This window comes from Sorex fumeus, unplaced genomic scaffold (genome assembly GCF_029834395.1).
Source record: "Sorex fumeus unplaced genomic scaffold, SorFum_2.1 ptg000094l, whole genome shotgun sequence".
Taxonomy (NCBI): Eukaryota; Metazoa; Chordata; class Mammalia; order Eulipotyphla; family Soricidae; genus Sorex; species Sorex fumeus.
This window is the reverse complement of record NW_026606151.1, coordinates 21,005,691-21,025,414: the sequence shown is the minus strand read 5'-3', so window position 1 is coordinate 21,025,414 and position 19,724 is coordinate 21,005,691. Positions and strand designations below refer to the sequence as shown.

General features: G+C 44.9%; 1 protein-coding gene and 2 non-coding genes across 3 annotated transcripts in view; all 3 read right to left on the bottom strand.

The window, feature by feature from the left end:
* The window catches only part of LOC130040153 (uncharacterized), a 249,284-nt gene that overhangs the window by 111,830 nt on the left and 117,730 nt on the right, over window positions 1-19,724 (bottom strand). The gene's annotated exons all lie outside the window — the stretch shown is intronic.
* On the bottom strand, window positions 468-549 carry TRNAS-AGA (transfer RNA serine (anticodon AGA)). The gene has a single exon. It is a non-coding gene; the product is annotated as a tRNA-Ser (tRNA).
* On the bottom strand, window positions 1,683-1,754 carry TRNAD-GUC (transfer RNA aspartic acid (anticodon GUC)). The gene has a single exon. It is a non-coding gene; the product is annotated as a tRNA-Asp (tRNA).

The window sequence follows — 19,724 nt, the reverse complement described above, 5'->3', positions numbered from 1 at the left end:
TCCCCCCCCCCACCACGCCCCCCGCACGCCGGCCAGTTCCTGGGCCCGTGGAGTCTTTCCCGGACGAACCTGGCAAGCGGGAAGCGTGGACAAGCAAAGTTCACTGAACCTTGATTGATTCTGCGGAAACTCCGTGTTAATGACCCGAAACCGCGATGTCTAGGAAATCGGGCCCATCTCCGTCGGGGAAGAGAACGGCAGCTGCCGCCAAGCGGGCTTGGTAGGGCAGGGAGACCCGGGGCAGACACTCCGACGACGGGAGAATGATCAGGATCCTTCCGGAGGCCCCTTTTCTTTCAATAAAAGTGGAACGTGATCGACTTCCTCTTCCCCATTGCTGGGGAGTTTAGGTCTGGGCAAGGACCCAAATAAAATAAACGCAGGACGCGGAAGGAACCTTAAGAGGAAATTTCGACTTTCCTCCCTGCCAAAAAAAAAAAAAAAGAAAAAGAAAAAAAAAAGGCTACCGTAGTCGGCAGGATTCGAACCTGCGCGGGGAGACCCCAATGGATTTCTAGTCCATCGCCTTAACCACTCGGCCACGACTACACAGATGTAGGCTGTTTTTTTTTCTCCTGTTACAGACAAGAAGAAAGCGACTAAGCAACGACTCAGACGCCAGCAAGATCGGCGTCGGCCCGGGGACAGAAACCTTCGCAGAAAATCCAAGTTTGATGCAAGTGGTTAACAAAACAAAACAACGCCCTCCCTTGTTGCCTAGGCAACCGTTACGTCGCGCTCTGCCCGTCTCCAACCAATAAATCATTTCCGGGAACTCGAAAGCGCAAAACTGTCGGCTCTTGCGACTACCGGATTCCAAGTTTAGGTCTTTCGAGACCAAATCTGGCTCCCCGCAAGCCCTGACTTCCAGCCCCACTGAGTCCGGCTCTCAGGAACTCCTCTTCAACAGTGCTCAGAAGCCCAGGGAAGGAAGAGAGCGATGAAAAAACTTGGGGAGGATCGCCACTTTCACCAAGGTTAGAGAAACCGGCAAAAACGCGGTGATTTACATAGTTACGATGTCAAGTGCCCTGCAGTTTTGTTTGTAACAGAAAACACAAGGGGAAAAAAAAAGTAGACGCACGCTAATCATTAAGGAAGTAGCACGCACCCTAGAAGAACGAGACGTTTAGGATTTAACGTGGATGATGTGTGAGCATTAATACAGAGAAGATCAAGTATAAAAGTCCTACTCATATAATATGAAGCCACACATTAAGCCAGTTTTACAAAACTCAAGACATGTTGAACGATGTGACGAGGAAGTAAATAAGTGGAATGGGGGATGAGAATGTCCATCTCAATTACTTCCGTATTATTTACAATTTTCAATAATAAACCTTGCTTTCTGAATCGTTTATATAATTGGAAACTAAAAATCGCAAAATGCAAAATATGACCTTACATGCTCTTACATAAAAAGCTGCATTTCTTTTCCAGAAACTGCATTTATGTAAAAAAAAAAAATAATAAACACTAGCTCCATAAGCGACTGATGGCTTTCTCTTTCAAATTGGGCAAGCGTGTGCAGGGAGAGTCCAAAAAATTACAGGAAAAACATATTTTTTTCATATCTGGATTTAAAATGTCCTCACATCCTCACATTTCTTTCAATACCGCAAGATTTAATCCTCAGCATTATTTACCTACCAAAAAGGGTTTGAACGAAAAGATTAACCTGCCTCCCCGTCGGGGAATCGAACCCCGGTCTCCCGCGTGACAGGCGGGGATACTCACCACTATACTAACGAGGAGAGAGCTGTTATAGTGTTTTCAAAATCACCTTATAAATGGGAACAATCTTGCCTGCTTTGTTTTAAGCGAAGGTTTTGCAATCTAAGAAACTCAAGTTATGTGGTAGAGTAAAATGCTCCAGCAAAAATAGTTCTACCAGTATTTTAACAATTCTAAATTTTACATTTTTAGAAAATGCTTTTATTAATAATTTCATTGTACTACTATAATCAGCATTTACAAAGAAGAAAAATGTGCAAACAGGAGTCCCTAAATTCCTATGACTGCTGAGTAACTAGAGCGTCTTTCCTGAGAGACATATGGAAACTGATTGAGAACCGGAAAGCAAAAATTACCGGTTATTTCTGCACCATGGTTTATCAATAGGGAATAACAAGATGCATTCTTATTGCAGGATGCCATGCAGCCATTACACAAATTTCCTAGTGTGGAATTTAATTTGTTAAATTTGTTGAGAATATGATCAATCATTTTCATGGGGATCATGACCTATGATTTTTAATTTCTCACAGTTTTCAGCTGATCTTGACAAAGAGTAATGCTGACCCTATAAAATGAGTTTAGAAATTTATGTGGATGTTCTTTCTTTTTAAAACTTTGGTCGAATTCACCAATTTTTAAAGTCACCTGGGCCTGTACTGTTACTTGTGAGAAGGATTTAAATTTCAAATTCTATTTCAATATATGTGCCAATTTATATTATTTCTTCTGGAGTGAGCTTTAGTAGTTTGCCTTTTAAGAAATGGATCCATTTTATTTGTCAAATGGCATAGCAATATGTATAATCCTTCGTAGTCTGTGGAGTCTGAGTAAACGTCCCCAGTGTCTTTCCTGATTTCGCTAATTTCTGATACTTTCTCTTTTGATTTTGTCATCTGCCTACAGGCTTATCAAGTTTATTCATCTTGCCAAAGAATTAGATTTGGAGCTTTATTGAATTTTTCTTGTTTCAATTTTCTATTATCTCGAACCTTGTTCTAGTATTCTTTTCTTCTGCTTATTGAGTCCAATTTGCTCTTCTTTTTCTAGTTTATTTTTTAAGAGTTTCTCCAAACTTTTACTGTAATATGGCTACAACAGGGGCACCCTCTGTGTACAGAGTGACAGCAGCGTGACCTCCGCCCACGCCCAGCCCAGGACTGTCCGCCACTGGCCACTGGCCTCGTGGCTCCTCCCCCACCTCCTCCTGCCCCTCTCCTTGGTAATCTGTAACCCAGCACAAAAGCTTTATCATCTTTCAGTATTGTCTCATCCTCTGTTTTATCTACATACCACAGAGAGACCATCCAGTATTTGCTCTCCTGCTGACTTATTTCGCTTAAGGAGATGCTCTCCAGTTCTTCAACTTGCTGTACACGAAGATTTCATCATTTCTTATAGTTGTGTAATATTCACTCCATTGTGCTGATATACCAATGTATATATGAACATGTTTATAATAATCTTTAATTGAATTTATATATGTATATATAATTTTTAGTTAATATTTTTTGTGTTCTTAAGGTAATGCCTTAAGAAGTAAAATCGCTATGTCATATGGAGCTGTATTTTTCACTTTTTTGAGAAGTCTCCATACTGTTTTCCATAGATGCTAAACAAGAAATCATTCCCACCAATAGTGAATAAGAGTTCTTTTTTCACCGTATTGCCTCAGACACTGGTTGATTCCAGTCTTTTTGATATATGTCATTCTAGTAAGATGTAGTTTCTTACAATGGAAGTATAATTGATTTCAGCACTTTTTTTAATAAGCATTCTTTCTATAAATTACATCTCAATATAAACTTTAGAGCATCTCATTTTCCATTTTTATTTAGTACCAAAAAATTAGACTTCTTTTGATATCATTTGATCTGTCAATTATTTTGTCATATTCTATTTCATTTGTTATTAATTTCTGGTTTAAATCTATTGTAGTTCTGATATTATATTTTCTATTATCTCAACCCTTTAGAACAAGGCTTGTCTGATAACACATAATATGGTAGCAGTTTTTAACTGAACACTATTTCATGACTCTTACTCAGTTTCTAAGTTAAAGTAAGAAGATCTGTTTCCCTGTCACCCCACCACATTAACAAACAAATCCTTTTGGTACAAGTCCCTCCTCCTGATTTTCAATTTTGGTGAAAATCTGAAACAGAACAAACAATTGGTGGGACAGGGGGAGAGGATGGGGGAGGGGGGTTAGCCCTCCCGGCTCCAGGGCCGCTCCCCAGCAAGGACAGCCAGCAAGTGATTGTTTGCAAAAGCTACCAAATGAATGGCTGCTACTTGGTTGACTTTCTCTCTACAAACATCCCACAAGGCTGTCTTTTGGAAATTATCCAATTAGAAGCATTAAAAAAAAGGGAATTCCACGGAATGCGGCTCAACCTGGCCAAGTTGAGATCACAGGTAAAAAGATGGTTTTTTTTTTTTTCCTTTTTGGGTCACACCCAGCAATGCACAGGGGTTACTCCTGGTTCATGCACTCAGGAATCACTCCTGGCAGGGCTCAGGGGACCATATGGGATGCTGGGAATCAAACCTGGGTCGGCCGCTGTGCTATTGCTCCAGCCCCTAAAAAGATGTTTACTAGTTTATTAACCCAAATAGAGTTTTAATTCAAGTATATCTCATATATGTCTTTCTGTATGTATATGGTCTTAATGTTGTTCATTTATTCAATATCCTTATTTTTAAAGTTGTTCTACATTTTCAAATCTTTTTTGAGACTGAAGTAGTTTTCATAAAATACATATCTGGAGGGTTCTTCGGGATTTTTCTAAATTCTCTGAGCAATTAAAAAATGATTTGTTATCTTGAAAATTTGAATCTTCAGAAAACTAAACACAATTTTTTCTTCCACTTAATTTCTACCAGTAATACTTTACAGTTTTAAATATTTTATAGTTTTTAATGATTTCTTACATATCTCGTTAAATTTTACCTAGACTTTAAGTTTTTTTGCTGCAAATAGCACATTTTTATTTAAATGTACTTAACTACACACATATATTTTGTATAGTCAATAATGGAAAAAACAAAAAATATTGTTCAATCTTAGCTGAAAGTGGGTATCAACATATTTACTTTAAATGTAGAATGACTAAATAATAGTGAATAACTGCATAATATCACTCTTTTAAGTTCTCATCAGTATGGTTTAGAAGAATGGTAGTAAGTGATGTTTAAATTTTAATGATTAAAATTTCAAGCTGATGTGATTTTATCTTCACCTGATAAAAAACTGAGACCTCAAGAAGGTTTGATTATAGTCACACTGTCCAACCACACATAAGCCTTCTGTGTAATGCTTCCATTCATTTGTTAAATATTATTGAAAGTGTTTGGACTGTATGGCGTCCTGGGGTTTGAATTCTAGTCAGCCAGGTGCAAAGCAATCGCCTACCCACTGTACTATGGCTCCAGCCCTTTCAAATTTTAATTTTGACAAAATGCTATAATAACAAAGAATTTTTAGTAAATCATTTACCTAGGATCTCCAACTGTTAACAAAGTACCACCTACACTTAATTTTCTCTATAGATATTAATTTATACAAACACATTTTTCTTAATTTTTAATAACAGTTAAGATATTAACATTAGTTAAGAGGACCCTTTAGACTCGTAGCTACTTTATTTTGTGTGTGTGTGTGTGTGTGTCCTTTTTTGTATCACACCCGGCGATGCACAGGGTTTTGCACTCAGGAATTACTCCTGGCGGTGCTTGGAGGACCATATGGGATGTTGGGAATCAAACCCGTGTCGGCCTTGTGCAAGGCAAATGCTCTACTCGCTGTGCTACTGCTCCAGCCCTTTTTCTTTTTAATTTTAACTTTTTTTGATGACTCTCGGCTCAGCACTCAGGAATTACTCCTGGTGGGGCTCCAGGGACCATATGGGATGCTGAGTATCAAATAGAAGCTTGCCTTGCATGCCACGGACCTGCTGTACTATTGCTCATAAAATATTCATATATTCATAAAATATATGAAAAATTGCGTATTTTCCTAATATAAGCACTCTGCTGTTGCTCCATCTCCGTATTGGTTACTTCTGGCTCTGCACTCAGCAATTATTCTCCTGTGGTGCTTGGGGGGGTCATGTGGGATGCCAGGGGTCGAACCCACATGCAAGGAAAACACCCTACCCACTGTACTATCGCTCTGACCCCTTCAACTTTTTTTTTTTAATCTACAGCAATCCTAGTTAATATTGTGTGAATTGTATGACTCCTTAAAAAAATACTCTGCATCCACGATCTCATTTTAAAATTCTATAATCTGGAAGAGCCGATCAATCCTTTTGTCTTTTATTTCAAATTGAAATATTAATAGCAATAATATGAGAGATAGCTCAGTGGGCTAAGCACAAGAGCTGGGTTCGATTCCCAGCGCTGCCCAAGGGTCCAGAACACTGCCAGGAGCACCTCCCAAGCACCTTACCGTCAACAAAAAATTAAATTCAGAATTAGGCCAGGACTTTTTTTTTCTAGTTTGGTTTTAAGCCATACCAGCTGCACGGTGAGAATTAGGGAACCATATGGGATAGCGGGGAGTGAACCCTGGTTGACCGCCTGCAAGGGACGCACACCCGCCGTCCCCGCTGTACTATTGCTCCGACCCCCAGGTCAGGAATTTTCCAGGACACCGCTTGGATGTGGGGGTTGGGGGTCGGGAGACACGACCAGCAGTGCTCAGAGCTCACCCTAGTTTCCGAGCAGCTTGCGGACCAGACGCCGTGCGGGGGAACTGAACACCCGCAAGCCGTGGTCCTCCGCCCGCTACAGGTGTTGCCGCAGTCTCCATGAGAATCTGTCTGACGTTTCTTGCATGTTGGATTCAGACTGTGCTTCTTTAACCTGTCAGGTTGCTCCTTCCAAGGCGATTTTTGGTTTTTGGTTTTGGTTTTGGCGGAGGCGCAGCGCCTCCCAAGCGCTCTTAGGGCGCTGGGCCAAATGCGGGTGGCTCTGGGCTATAGCGCGGGGATGCGGTGCCGGGTCCACCAGGTGTCTCACAGGGTCACCCTGCGATGCTCGGGACCGGATGGGATGCGGCGGTCGAACCCCGGTTGGCCGCGGGCAAGACAAGCTCCCTGCCGGCCCCACGGCTGGCTTCTTACTCATGATACTAGTGGTCTTGGAAAGAATTAAAGAGTCAAGAATCTGAACCCACATTCCGTGACAGGTGAGGACAGACGCCAAAAGGAAGACGGGGACGTGCGGGTAGGGGGGTCTCTTAGCTCCACCCATAACCTGGCCCATGGTTACTGGATGGTCCCGTAATTTGCCAACTGATGTGGCAGCTCTCTTATTCCAACTGTCAAGGATTCCAAGTTGACTTCCCAAGCAAATTAAGATATCGTTGATTGTGTGTGTGCGTGTGCATGTGCGCACGTGTGTTCTCCAAAAGCACACGATTCTATTGAAGAAAATGGTTTAAGAAATGAAAACGAGGTGATATCTCTAAGACGTGCGGTTAGTCCGAACAAACAAATAACGGTCGTGTGGTTTTGTTGTTTATGGAGGCGACTTAAAAAAAAAAAAAGGGACCTTACGATGGGAAATCTGTGCAGGAAAACCTGGCGAAGCGGCCACCTCCTCGCATTCCATCATTCCGTTTCAGCGAATTTTAAGCAAAGGAGAATGAGGGGTGGCGCGGGGTGCCAGATGCAACCGAGTCTCCTAAGGGAGCCGATCGCCTTACCCGCCCACCCTGACGACACCCACAAAGCCCGAAACACGCCGGCGAGGCTCGCTGGGTTGGTCTGCACAGATGAGAGAGCCTCATCTTCGGTGGGGGCCCACCAAGTCGGCACCCCAGGAATTACGAGCCCTGCAGACAAGAGGCTTGGTCCTCCGAGCACCTGGGCCCTGGGCACCGCGCCCGGGAGCTGAAATGACCCGCAAATTTCGGTGCGTCGGGCCGGGATCTGGGCCTCGGTACTCACCATGCGGTTCCGGCAGCGCGAGCCCGTCCACACGGCAGTGGGCTCGGAACGTCCTCCCGGACCTGGGTCCGCCTGCAGCCCGGGCGGCTCGATGCCGGCCGCTGCGCGAGGTGGATTCTGGGCAGCGGAGCCGCGGACACTGTGCCCGGTCGCTGCAGAGACAAAGCCGGGAAGGAAAGATGCTGCGGCCAACGCCGACTCGATCCTGCTCTGCCTTTGCACTCACGTCCACACTTGATTTTTGGCAGCGCAGGGGCTGTTTCTTCCTGCTTAAAAGGTCTTTCTGTATGTCTTTAGTTTCCTTCTGTCTGGGGCGGGGGGTGGTCATACCCAGTGGTGCTACTCTGTACTCTCAGTACTCTGAGAGCACTCCATAGAAACACTCGTGATGGAAACGCGGTTGGCCCCATGCATGGGCTTTCTGATGGTAACCACCTGACTCTTATTTTTTTTTGGTGGGGGGGGGCGCTTTTTGGGTCACACCATTGATGCTTAGGACTGACTCCAGGCTCTGCACTCAGGAATCACTCCTCGTGGTGCTCGGGGGACCATATGGGATGCTGGGGATCGAACCCAAGTCAGCTGCATACAAGGCAAACGCCCTACCTGCTGTACTATCCCTCCAGCCCCACCACCTGACTCAAAGTAAAATAATCACAATGTCTATTTCCCACCTACTGCTGGTAATTTTTCAAATCTGTAACACTATTGTTTAGGAGCTCCATGCTGTAAGGATTATTGTGATTACTGCGATTATTTTCTAACTGGAAAATAGAACTTCTCAGTCCCTTCAGCCCTGACACCCACTCTCCAATCCTTCTCCCCTCAGGTAACCCCTAATCTGCTCTCTGGTGTCTTGGAGTTTGGTTTTGTTATCCTTAACTCTTCTTTCTTAGCTTTTTGGTTACAGTGTTGTTGGTTTTTTTTTTCAAGTCTTTAAATGAATTTTTCTATTATATTTTGAAAGGCTTAAGAGATTAAGAAGGGAGGAGCAGGTTGAAGGAGGCTAGAGGAACAGGAGAAAAGGGAAGACAGAGGGACCTGGGATAACATCTAAACAGGAAAAGAGGGGGATGGAGAGATTCAGTGAGTAGGGAGCTTGCCTTGCATCTAGCTGATGTGGGTTCAACCCCTGGCACCCCATCTGATGGTCCCTGAGCTTAGCCAGGAGTCAGCCCTGAGCACAGTCAAAAAGAAAAAAAATAAGTAAGCAGAACAGAAGAAGAAAGGTGAAGAGTGAAGGGGCAGTAAAGGGAGATAAGATTGGTTTTCCAAGGATCAAATAAACTCTAAGAAAACCCATGGCTTAAAGGAGGGGGGTCTGCTCTGAGGTAAGTCTCAATTTTGGACAAAAGGAGCAAGCCTCCATAATTAACTAAACAATTATTCGAACACCTCTCCTATCAAGCTTTATTATCAAAGAGAGCTGGGGAGAGCTCAAAGTGCTGGCACCAGCCTTGCATGTCTCAGGCCCCGAGTTCAATGGCCCAGACATCCTGGCATCCTTTCCCTGACACTGCCACGCACAGCCCTAGAGACCCCCATTCCTCTGGGTGTGCTTGGTCCCCAGCACCCATAACTGGATGGATCCGAACATTAAATTCAGCTGGTTTGGCAAAGAAATGAATAAAGGCAAGTAAAATGGAAGTTGTGATACAAGTTCCATATGTAGACATAGTATGGTTCCTTTTTTTTTTTTTTTTTTTTTTTGCTTTTTGGGTCACACCCGGCAATGCTCAGGGGTTACTCCTGGCTTCGCACTCAGGAATCACTCCTGGTGGTGCTCGGAGGACCATATGGGATGCTGGGAATCGAACCTGGGTTGGCCGCATGCAAGGCAAACACCCTACCCACTGTGCTATTGCTCCAACCCCAGTGTGGTCTTTTTATTTGGTTTACTTTTGAAACAATTGAATATTAAGTATTTAAGCAAAGTTCTTTGGAATTCTAGTTTGAAAGAAGGAAAATTCTGAAGAAATATTTCCTGCTTTAAAAATAAATCTTGGGGGCAGGAGCGATAGTACAGTGGGTAGGGCATTTGCTTTGTACACAGCCAACTTGGGTTCGATCCTTAGCGTCCCATAAGGTCCTCTGTAGGATAATACTGGCTTGTCCTTTCTCTCTTGCCACAGGGAGCTTAGATTTATCAGGTTACACCCATCACAGTGCTCCCAAGTCACTCCCATTCCTCTGTGCTCTCCTCCCCAGCCAGTTAATCACCTTTCCTCCCTAATCAGATTCTGTTAGCTTGTAAGATCAGATCCTCTTAAGGACACTGAACCTGCATTGTAAGTTATGTCTTTCGTATAGTTTACCTTAAAGCAATGTCCTTTCTGTATGGACACAGGAAGACAGTTAATATTATGCTTTGTAACTTGGGAGTTGATTGACTCCGAATAATATTTACTCCTGGGCATCTGCTTTCTTGACTCAGTTGCCCTTAGTTCCTAGCACCCCAAAAGCAGGGTCCTAACGAGGGACTGAATGGACCCAGGGCAAGCTGTGAGCTACCCTAGCATCAAAATGGCCAGGCCAAAGCGCCGTGATACTCAACTATAAGTTGAGGGCATGATCATGGACAAATGCTGTCATGATCCAAAAGTAATGATGAGACTAAGACCCTGCTGGGGTTGGGAAGACTAACCTGGCCTGAGGACTACAGGGCGGTCCTATATATTATGGAATATATAGTGAGATGTCCTCAGGAAGAACCAAAACTTAACTTCATATCTCTCACTGTGCTCATACAGAATGACATTGCTAGAAATATTAGAAGTGGATTTACCACAACTATTTAAGGGTATTACTAGCTGAAGAAAAAACACACCCTCATTGGGATCCCACCCTTGAGCCGATCTCCTAGTAATCTGGAGTAATCTCTTTAGGTGAGATTTTATCCTTGAGTTAATCTCCTTGGAGGAGTGGTCTTACCTTTCTTTGTTGATTTATTAATGTTCAACCTACCTTTGTGTCACCACCCTATGCGTGAGCTGTAAGCTGGGAGGGGGCTCCCGCTCCAGAGGGCAGAGTCAGAAGGGAGAGGGAGAGAGGGAGAGAGGGAGAGAGGGAAGGAGGGAGGGAGGGGGGGAGAGAGGGGGAGAGGGAGAGAGGGGTGAAGATTGGAATAAACTACAATTGATACCGACCAGCCTGATTGCCTTTGGCCTCCCCGGGGTGGGGGAAGCAGCCAGGGACCACTGAATGCGGGTGGTGAGAGAGATAGAGCGCTGCCGGCCTTTTGAAAACACACAGTCCTCCAAGTACCACCAGGAGTAATTCCTGATGCAGAGCCAGGAGTAACCCCTGAGCAATGCCAGGTGTGACCTGAAAAGAAAAAGATAATAATAATAAAATAAAATAAAAATAAATTTAGCAAAACAGAAAGATGGCTGTGCTAATGCAAATAGCTTTATTTAATTTTGCTTAAAATAGATTACTGCTGTGCTATAGGGCGTTTGCCTTGCACGCAGCCAACATGGCCGACCCGAGTTCGATTCTTCTACCCCTCTCGGAGAGCCGGGCAAGCTACCGAGAGTATCTCGCCCACATGGCAGAGCCTGGCAAGCTGCCCGTGATGTATTCGATATGCCAAACACAGTAACAACGAAGTCTCCAATGGAGACGTTACTGGGCCCGCTCGAGCAAATCGATGAACAACGGGAGGACAGTGACAGTGACAGGATGAAAATAGATTAACTTGATGGTTTCAACCTTGTTAATTTTTTTCTCATGAACTAAAAATAAAGATGTGGCAGAATATATTTGGATAAAAAGTAAATTAGGGTCATAGAGATAGCACAGTAGGTAGGGGCATTTGCCTTGCATGCGGCCAACCTGCCAGGGTTTAATGACCAGTACCCCATATGGCCCCTGAGCCTTGCCAAGAGTGATCCCTGAGTGCAGAGCCAGGAGTAAGCCCCAAGAACTTCTGGGTATGGCCCAAAAGAAAAAAAAAAAAGAAAATCCTCCAAAAAGACATAAATTGAAGTCCAACTGTATGAAACAAAACCATTCTACCCATTTAGATACCAAACTGGGAACAATTCAAAGCCCATCAACAACAGAAAAGATATAACTTTCCAAACACAGGAAGAGGAACCTGTGTTGGCTCATGAAATATCTGAAATTTATTCACATGAAATATTATTCACATGAAAATAAGTGAATTTCAAACACACATGATATGGAGGGCGCTCACAAACACAGCATTGAAGGGACAGTGGATACAAAGGCACGCAGACCTTAGGATTCTATTTAGAATGGACAAAACAAATCGACAGTGCTAGAAGCCAGAGACAAAGAGCTATTCGAAACCAGAGCCAGAGGGATTAATGAAGAATGCGTCTTGGGAATTGGGGGAGGGAGATCCCGGCTCCAAATCAAACTTGTCGCCAAGATGGGGTTGGGGTGGGGGGATCAAGATGCCACAGAAGAGATGGTGGCTCGTGGGCTTCTCCTGCCTGGAGCCTGGTGCAGGAGTCTGAAGATTTCTACAACAGCAATTTTCTAAGCATGAATGCTTTCTACCAAGACAGAAAGCAACTCTCAGGGATTTACGCCAGGGCCTTCACTTCTCGAGGTGACTGAGTTATTCACAGATCTGCTAGAAACCACAAAGACCCAAAACGCGGAGGTACCTAGTAGACCAGGATGCAGGAAAAAGAGCCAGGGGTAGGGAGGCCTAAGTGCCAGTCTTCCCTGGGATTCCCCACAGGAAGGGAAAGCAGATCAGCACCACAGTTTAACAGCAGCTAACCTGAGGGGCGCTGTGTCCCTAGGAGTCTGGGACCTGACCTTGGGCTGAGTTAGGGCAGGAAAAATAACCATTAGGTTGCAGGAACTAGAGATGGGCTCTAGGTAGCAGAATAGGCCTGGATCGGGAGGCTCCCGTGCCCTGTGACTAAAGGATACCATATGAGGCTAAGAGTCATTGACGGCTCTGATTAGGGCAGTAAAGGCTGTGGCAGCTACTAACGGGAACCACCCAGCCGCCTGAATGGGAGTAAAACAGCTGGTGCTTGGCACCTCGCGCCCGTCTTGTGAGAAATCACAAGTAGAACCACGGAACCAGAAGACCCTTTATTTCTACATTTGAAAGCCGCAGCCAATGCGGAAACCATGATACCCTGGACTCTAGCTGCAAGTGATCTAGGGAAGTGCCGTTTTAACCTCCCAGACTGTGGTGAGGAAAGACTTGCTTGAAGGAGATGAAGTAGAGGATTACTGCCCATCTACTATATCCTGAACAGATCCCGAAGTTGAAAGTTCTGACTAAAATGAAGCGCCTTTCACAGGATTATACCAGGCCGAGAGGTTGGACAGGGGTTAAGCTGCTTACCTTGCCTGTAGCCACGTGGTCAAACCTGGTTCAATCCCTCATTTCAACCTGGTTCAGTACCAGCACTGCACACGACTCTGGTTATTGCTGACACCCCTTGAGAGAGTCCCCCACGTTACTGAATAGCTTGGCAGCCGGACCCCAGTCCTGCCTTCTCATTTATTGGTGCTAGTCTTTTTTTTTTCTTCTACTTATTTTGAGGAGCTCTTTCCCATATTCTAGACAAAATATTTTTTGTTTTGTTGGTTTTGGGGCCACACCCAGCAGTGCTCAGGGCTTACTCCTGGCTCTGTGCCCAGGGATCTCTCCCAGGGGTGCCTGGGAAACCACCGAGGGTGCCAGGGACAGAAGCCAGGCTGACTCCATGCAAGGAAGCGCCCTGCGTGCTATACTGTCACTCTAACCCTTTTATTCAGATCTGTACATTACAGACTTCTCTCACTCTATTCCAAACCTCTTTTTTCACATGATTACTGGAGCTGGAGGGATAGCACAACGGGTAGGGTGTTTACCTCACGTGCTGCCGACCGGACCAACACAGGCTCCTCTGCCCCTCTTGGAGAGCCCAGCAAGCTACCGAGAGTATCTCGCTAGCCAGCCTGGCAAACTGGCAAGTTCCCAGGACTTATCGAATATATCATATGCCAAACCCAGTAACAACAAGTCTTACAATGGAGACGTTACTGGGCTCGCTCAAGCAAATCGATGAACAATGGGAGAACAGTGCTACTGGTGACTTTGGGTTTATTAAAGTTCTTAAATTTAAGGAAGTCCAATCTGTTTCATTTCATCATCCTGTTATTCGTCGATTGCCTCGAGCAGGCCCCAGTAACGTCTCTTTCATCCTAACCCTGAGATTATATTCAAGGCTCTTTAAGAGAATGAGACCCATCATTGTTACTGGTATTTGGCATATTTGGTACGCCACGGGGAGTTTGCCAGACTCTGCCCTGTGGGCAGGCTACATTCGATAGCCTGCAAGTTTGTCCAAAGTAGGAATGAGATAATAAGATGTCATAAAAAGATGTTCTGATAAGATGTCGCACGGCCGCATTTGCGGCTGCGCAGTTCTGGGAGCTGGATTTTATAGTCTCTGAGTCTTGGCCGCTGATGGGATTACACGGCGCCAGGGGGCCAGGTGGTGGGTGTGACCCCCACCTACTGGAATTTGGAAGATCTGGGTGGAGGATGCTCGACTCCAATCCGAGTAGGCTGAGAGATCTCGGCCCCGGAACCCGCGTGGATTTGTCCCTCTGTCAGTACCTTCAGGGGTGCGGAGAGTGGTCTCTGCATGGTGGTGGCTGGTCCTGGAGGTCTTCGGCTGCTGGAGCCTGGTCGGGGCGGGGAGGAAAGCTCAACCCGCTCCCCTCCAACGGGCCCCGGTGAGGAATAGCCAGGCGCGGGGGCAGACTGCACTGTTCTCGTCCGGGAGCTAGATTTTATAGTCTCTGAATCTGTGGAAATTTTATTAAGGTTCTATGTACATTTCCAAAAGAAAGGGGTGCGATGGCATTCGTGTGCAGGACTTGAGTGTTTGGTGGCTGAGAACCGCCTCCCGAGGCCAGGCCACGGTGGTGGCAGACAGATGGGCGAAGGATGGGGGGAAATGGCGACACAGGAACCGGGCCCCAGGCTGGTTGGTAGTCCGTTTATATCTCTCTCCTCTCCGGCGTCATCCTATCTCTCCCTTTATGGTGCAATCGTACTCGTCATTTTGGTCATAGTCCCCATCATCAGAGTTCCATCACCCTAGTCTCCTTGTAGAACTCAAAGTCCTCTCCTCCGTTATGCTCTTGCTCTTCTCATCGGGGTCTCACAGTCCTCTACTTCCAGTCATCTGGTTCTCCTTCTTGTCTTGAATGTCTCATCATCGACTTTCTGGTTCTCAAAGTCCAGTCCTCAGTGTCTGGTCTTCAGCACCTAGTTCTCAGCATCTTGTCTTCAGAATCTAGTCCCCCAACATCTAGGCCCGACTTTCTCGTCTCCAACATACTATGGCTTCAACGACTCATTCCCTCTTACCCCTTAAAGCATAGTTATATAGAAATCATGAAGGGTGGGGATACAAAGGTGGGGTTGAAAATAATCATGACAACTGCCACCTTCAGGAGATTAACTCAAGGACAAAATCTCATTTGAGGAGATTACTCCAGATTACTAGGAAATCCACTCAAGGGCAGGACTCCTTTCCACAGCTAGTAATCCATTTTATCATCACAGTAAATTTACTTCTTGGAATTTCATGAAATAACAGCATTTAGAGAAATGGACATTTTAACTATATTCAGTCTTAGCAATCAATAAAGTCGCCTCTTTTTTTTTTCTGTTGTTTCTGAGTCATACCTGGAGAGGTTCAGGTGCTACTCGGGACTCTGTGCTCAGGGGTCTTTGGCAGTGTTCGGGGACCAGGCGGTGCCAGGGACTAACGCAGACCTCCTCCATGCAAAGCACCTTGACACATCTTGCTGACCTCTCTGTTTTTTTTTTTTTTAATTTTTATTAGTGAAACACCATGAGGTACAGTTGTAGACTTACAAATTTGTGCTTGGGTTTCAGTTATACAATGATCGAGTACCCATCCCTCCACCAGTGCCCATTTTCCACCACCACAAATCCCAGTATCCCTCCCACCCACCCTCATCCCACCCTGCCTCTGTGGCAGGGCATTCCATTTTGTTCTCTCTCTCTCCTTTTGGGTCCTGTGGTTTGCAAGAGAGGCATTGAGTGGCAATCATGTTTGGTCTACAGTCTACTTTCAGCATGCTTCTCCCATCCTGGGAGGATCTTCCCAACACCCTTTATTTGGTGCTCCCTTCTCTATCTGAGCTACCAGCATGTGTGGCTGGCCTCCAAGCCATGGAGTAAACCTCCTGGTACTTATCTCAGCTATTCTTGGGTGCTAGTCTCCTATTTTGTTACTTTATTAAGGTTTGTGATTTTCTTCATATACATTCTGTATGCTTCTCACTATAATTGCTTCCGGTTATTTTGTACTTTTATATTGTTGTGAATGGGTAGAGCGATAGCACAGCGGTAGGGTGTTTGCCTTGCGTGCAGCTAGCCCGCCGAGCCGGGTTCGATTCCTCCGCCCCTCTCGGAGAGAGGAGAGCCCGGCAAGCTACTGAGAGAATCTTGCCCGCACGGCAAAGCCTGGCAAGCTACCCGTGATGTATTCAATATGCCAAACACAGTAACAACAAGTCTCAAAAAAATGGAGATGTTACTGGGCCCGCTCGAGCAAATTGATGAACAACAGGACAGTGTTTTGTTTGTTTGTTTGTTAATAAAATCCTTTCCTCTCTTAGTGACTCTTTTTTTTTTTTTGGAAGGGGTTTGTTTTGTTTTTGGTTTGGGCCATACATATCTGACAGTTCTTGGGGATTTTTGACAAACTGGCAGGCTCCCGAATGTAACCTGCCCACACGGCAGAGTCTGGCAAACTCCCTGTGTCGTACCCAATATGCCAAATACCAGTAACAATAATGGGTCTCATTCTCCAAAAGAGCCTTGAATATAATCTCAGGGCTAGGGTGAAGGAGATGTTACTGGGGCCTGCTCGAGGCAATCGACGAATAACAGGATGATCTGTGATCTGTGATCTGTGAGTAAATTTACTTCTTATGATATTTCTAGTCACTTAAATGAGCACAGTAAGATTGTATTCTTTTTTTTTTTTCTTTCTGAGTTACACCCGGCAATGCACAGGGTTACTCCTGGCAGTGCTTGGAGGACCATACGGGATGCTGGGAATCGAACCTGGGTCGGTCACGTGCAAGGCAAATGCCCTACCCACTGTGCTATCGCTCCAGCCCCAAGATTGTGTTCTTAAAGTTTGGCTCTTCCTGAGGACTTTTAGCTATATATTCCAGACCATAGTCCTCAGGCCAGATTAGTCTTTCCTAATCCCACCAGGGTCCTTACTCGTGACCTCTTTTTGGGTCATGACAGAGTTTGTCCATGATGATGCTCATAACTTATAGTTAAGTATTAAGGTACTTGGCCTGGCCTGTTTATAGCTCACAGCTTGCCCTGGGTCCATCCAGTTCCTTGTTGGCACCCTGCTCTTAGAGTGCTAGGAACTAGGAGCAACTGAGGCTCACTTCAAGTAAATATGGATGCCCAGGAGTACATATTATTTTGGAGTCAATTAACTCCCACGTTACAAAGCACAGCATGTACTGCCTTCCTGTGTCTATACAAAAAAGAACATTGCTAAATAAACCATGCAAATGACATAAAGGAAGGAGAAAAGCAATATAGGATTATTAGTGCCTGATGGAACTGGGTGTGCCTCGGGGCACTGTTGTGGAAATGGCTCAATAAACCTTAAAGCTCCCTGCGGGAGGAGCAAGGGCAACCCAATGGTATCCAACAGTTATAGTTCTTTGTGCTTATTAAACAAGAAATCTTTGCCAACCCAAGTTTTATGAAGATAAGTCTTCTGTTTTCTTCAATAACTTCTATTATTGTACCAGGCACAGGTAGGTTATTCATGGATCCTGAATTCGAGAGGGAACAATCTACAGACGTGGTGAGTACAGTGTTTGTAGTAAGTCCAGGTGACCCAGCCTCGGCCGTCATTTCCCCTGCTGAATTGCAGTGCTCCTTGATTAGATAGGTGTGGTTCCTACATACTTATGTACATACCTATGCAGGTGTTCTAGGACATGGTCCACTATTTTTCAAACCTACTAATATGTTGCTTAATAAAGCTCCTTTACTAGGTCACTTTTTCTCTCAATTGACTGGCCTCTTCAACTGGCAGTGAAACCAGATCTTTGAGGTTACAATAATCATTCTTGAAGGGTCACAAATAACAAATTATTAGGAACTGACACCTGAGCTCAAGGCCAGCAGTAAGCCTTGAGCATTGCAGGGTTTGGCCACCAAACCAAAATAAAAGAACATCACAGAATGTTCTTTTTTTATTATTATTTTTTGGTTTTTTGAGTCACACCCAGTGATGCACAGGAGTTACTCCTGGTTCATGCACTCAGGAATCACTCCTGGCGGTGCATATGGGATGCTGGAAATCGAACCTGGGTTGGCCACGTGCAAGGCAAATGCCCTAGCCGCTGTGCTATTGCTCCAGCCCCACAGAATGTTCTTAATGATGTACTTAACCAATTGTTTATTTTGGGGTAGTGGTAGATATTTGGTCTTTTGGGTAACATGGAAACAGTTCATGGATCTTATTGTAAGAATGCATTTAGTTCTGTAAGAAACTTACCAAACTGTCTTCCAAAGTGGCTGTACTATTTAATCCTTCCTCCAAGAGTGAATGATATATGTCCCTTCTAAGGCACTGGAAATGGCTCACCTCTTAATTAGAGATCAGAGTTAGAGATTAAAAGTGACAGAGTTAGAGATTAAAAGTGAGACTTGGATGTGGAGTCGTGGAGGTTGGGAAGGGCTTAAGTGGCAAAGCACATCTTACTGGTGTTAAGTTTTGTGTGTGATTCTTGGCACTGCATGGTCCCCTGAGCACTGATGTGACCCCTATTTAAAAAAAAAAGAAAAAAAGAGCTTTTGTCACATACACAAAATAACCCAATTACATACTTACCAGTGTTAACGGACATTTGTCAGCTAGATCTACTACAGTGCTGAGCACTACCCTGTAATATACACAAAGATAAAAGTCATTCTGAAACTATTGTAATGTTCGATGTCAAATATATCAGTTTCAAAAAGTTAAGAAAAAAATGTGAACATGGGGCAGAAATCACTATATTCAAGGTCTAGCTTCTTCATTTAGTGGCTAAGTGACCTGGAACAAGTTACTCAATTTACATTTCTTTAAGTGTGTGAGAACCCACGCGTGCAAAGCACAATGGATTAGCAGTCCATCGCCTTAACCACTCGGCCACCTCGTCAGGGGCTGGAACGATAGCACAGCGGGTAGGGCGTCTGCCTTGCACGCAGCCAATCGACCCGAGTTCGATTCCTCCGCCCCTCTCAGAGAGCCCAGCAAGCTACCGAGAGTATTCGATATGCCAGACACAGTAACAACAAAGTCTCCAATGGAGACGTTACTGGGCCCGCTCGAGCAAATCGATGATCAACGGGAGGGCCTTTACTTTTACTTTACTTTACTAAGTGTGTGAAAAGCAGCAGTTGTGGGGCTGGAGCGGTAGCACAGCCCGGGTGCTACCACTTTGCTTTGCACGTGGCCAACCTGGGTTCGATTCCCAGCATCTCATATGGTCCCCCGAGCACTGCCAGGGGTAATTCCTGAGTGCATGAGCCAGGAGTAATCCCTGTGTATCCCGTGTGTGCAAAAAGAAAAGAGAAAAAAAAAGCAGCAGTTGTGAGGCCTTTACAGAGATACTGTGTTACTGGCCTCTTCTGAACTATGACAAAGAACTACGACAAAGGGGCCAAAAAACAACTTTTAAAGAAAACAGGGGTCTGGGCGACAGTACATTTAGTAGAGCATTTGCCTTGCATGTGGCCGACTGAGGTTCAATTTCCTGCACGTAATTATGATCCTCCTCCCCCCAGGAATGAGAGCAGAACCAGGGGTAAGCCCTGAGTATCACCAAGTGTGGCCCCCAAACAAAAAAGAAGCCATTCATTCATTCATCATCCTGTTAATCGTCGATTGCCTCGAGCAGGCCCCAGTAACGTCTCTTTCTTTTTTTTTTCTTTTCTTTTTCTAAGGCTAAAAAAGAAGCCATCAAGGAACAATTGTC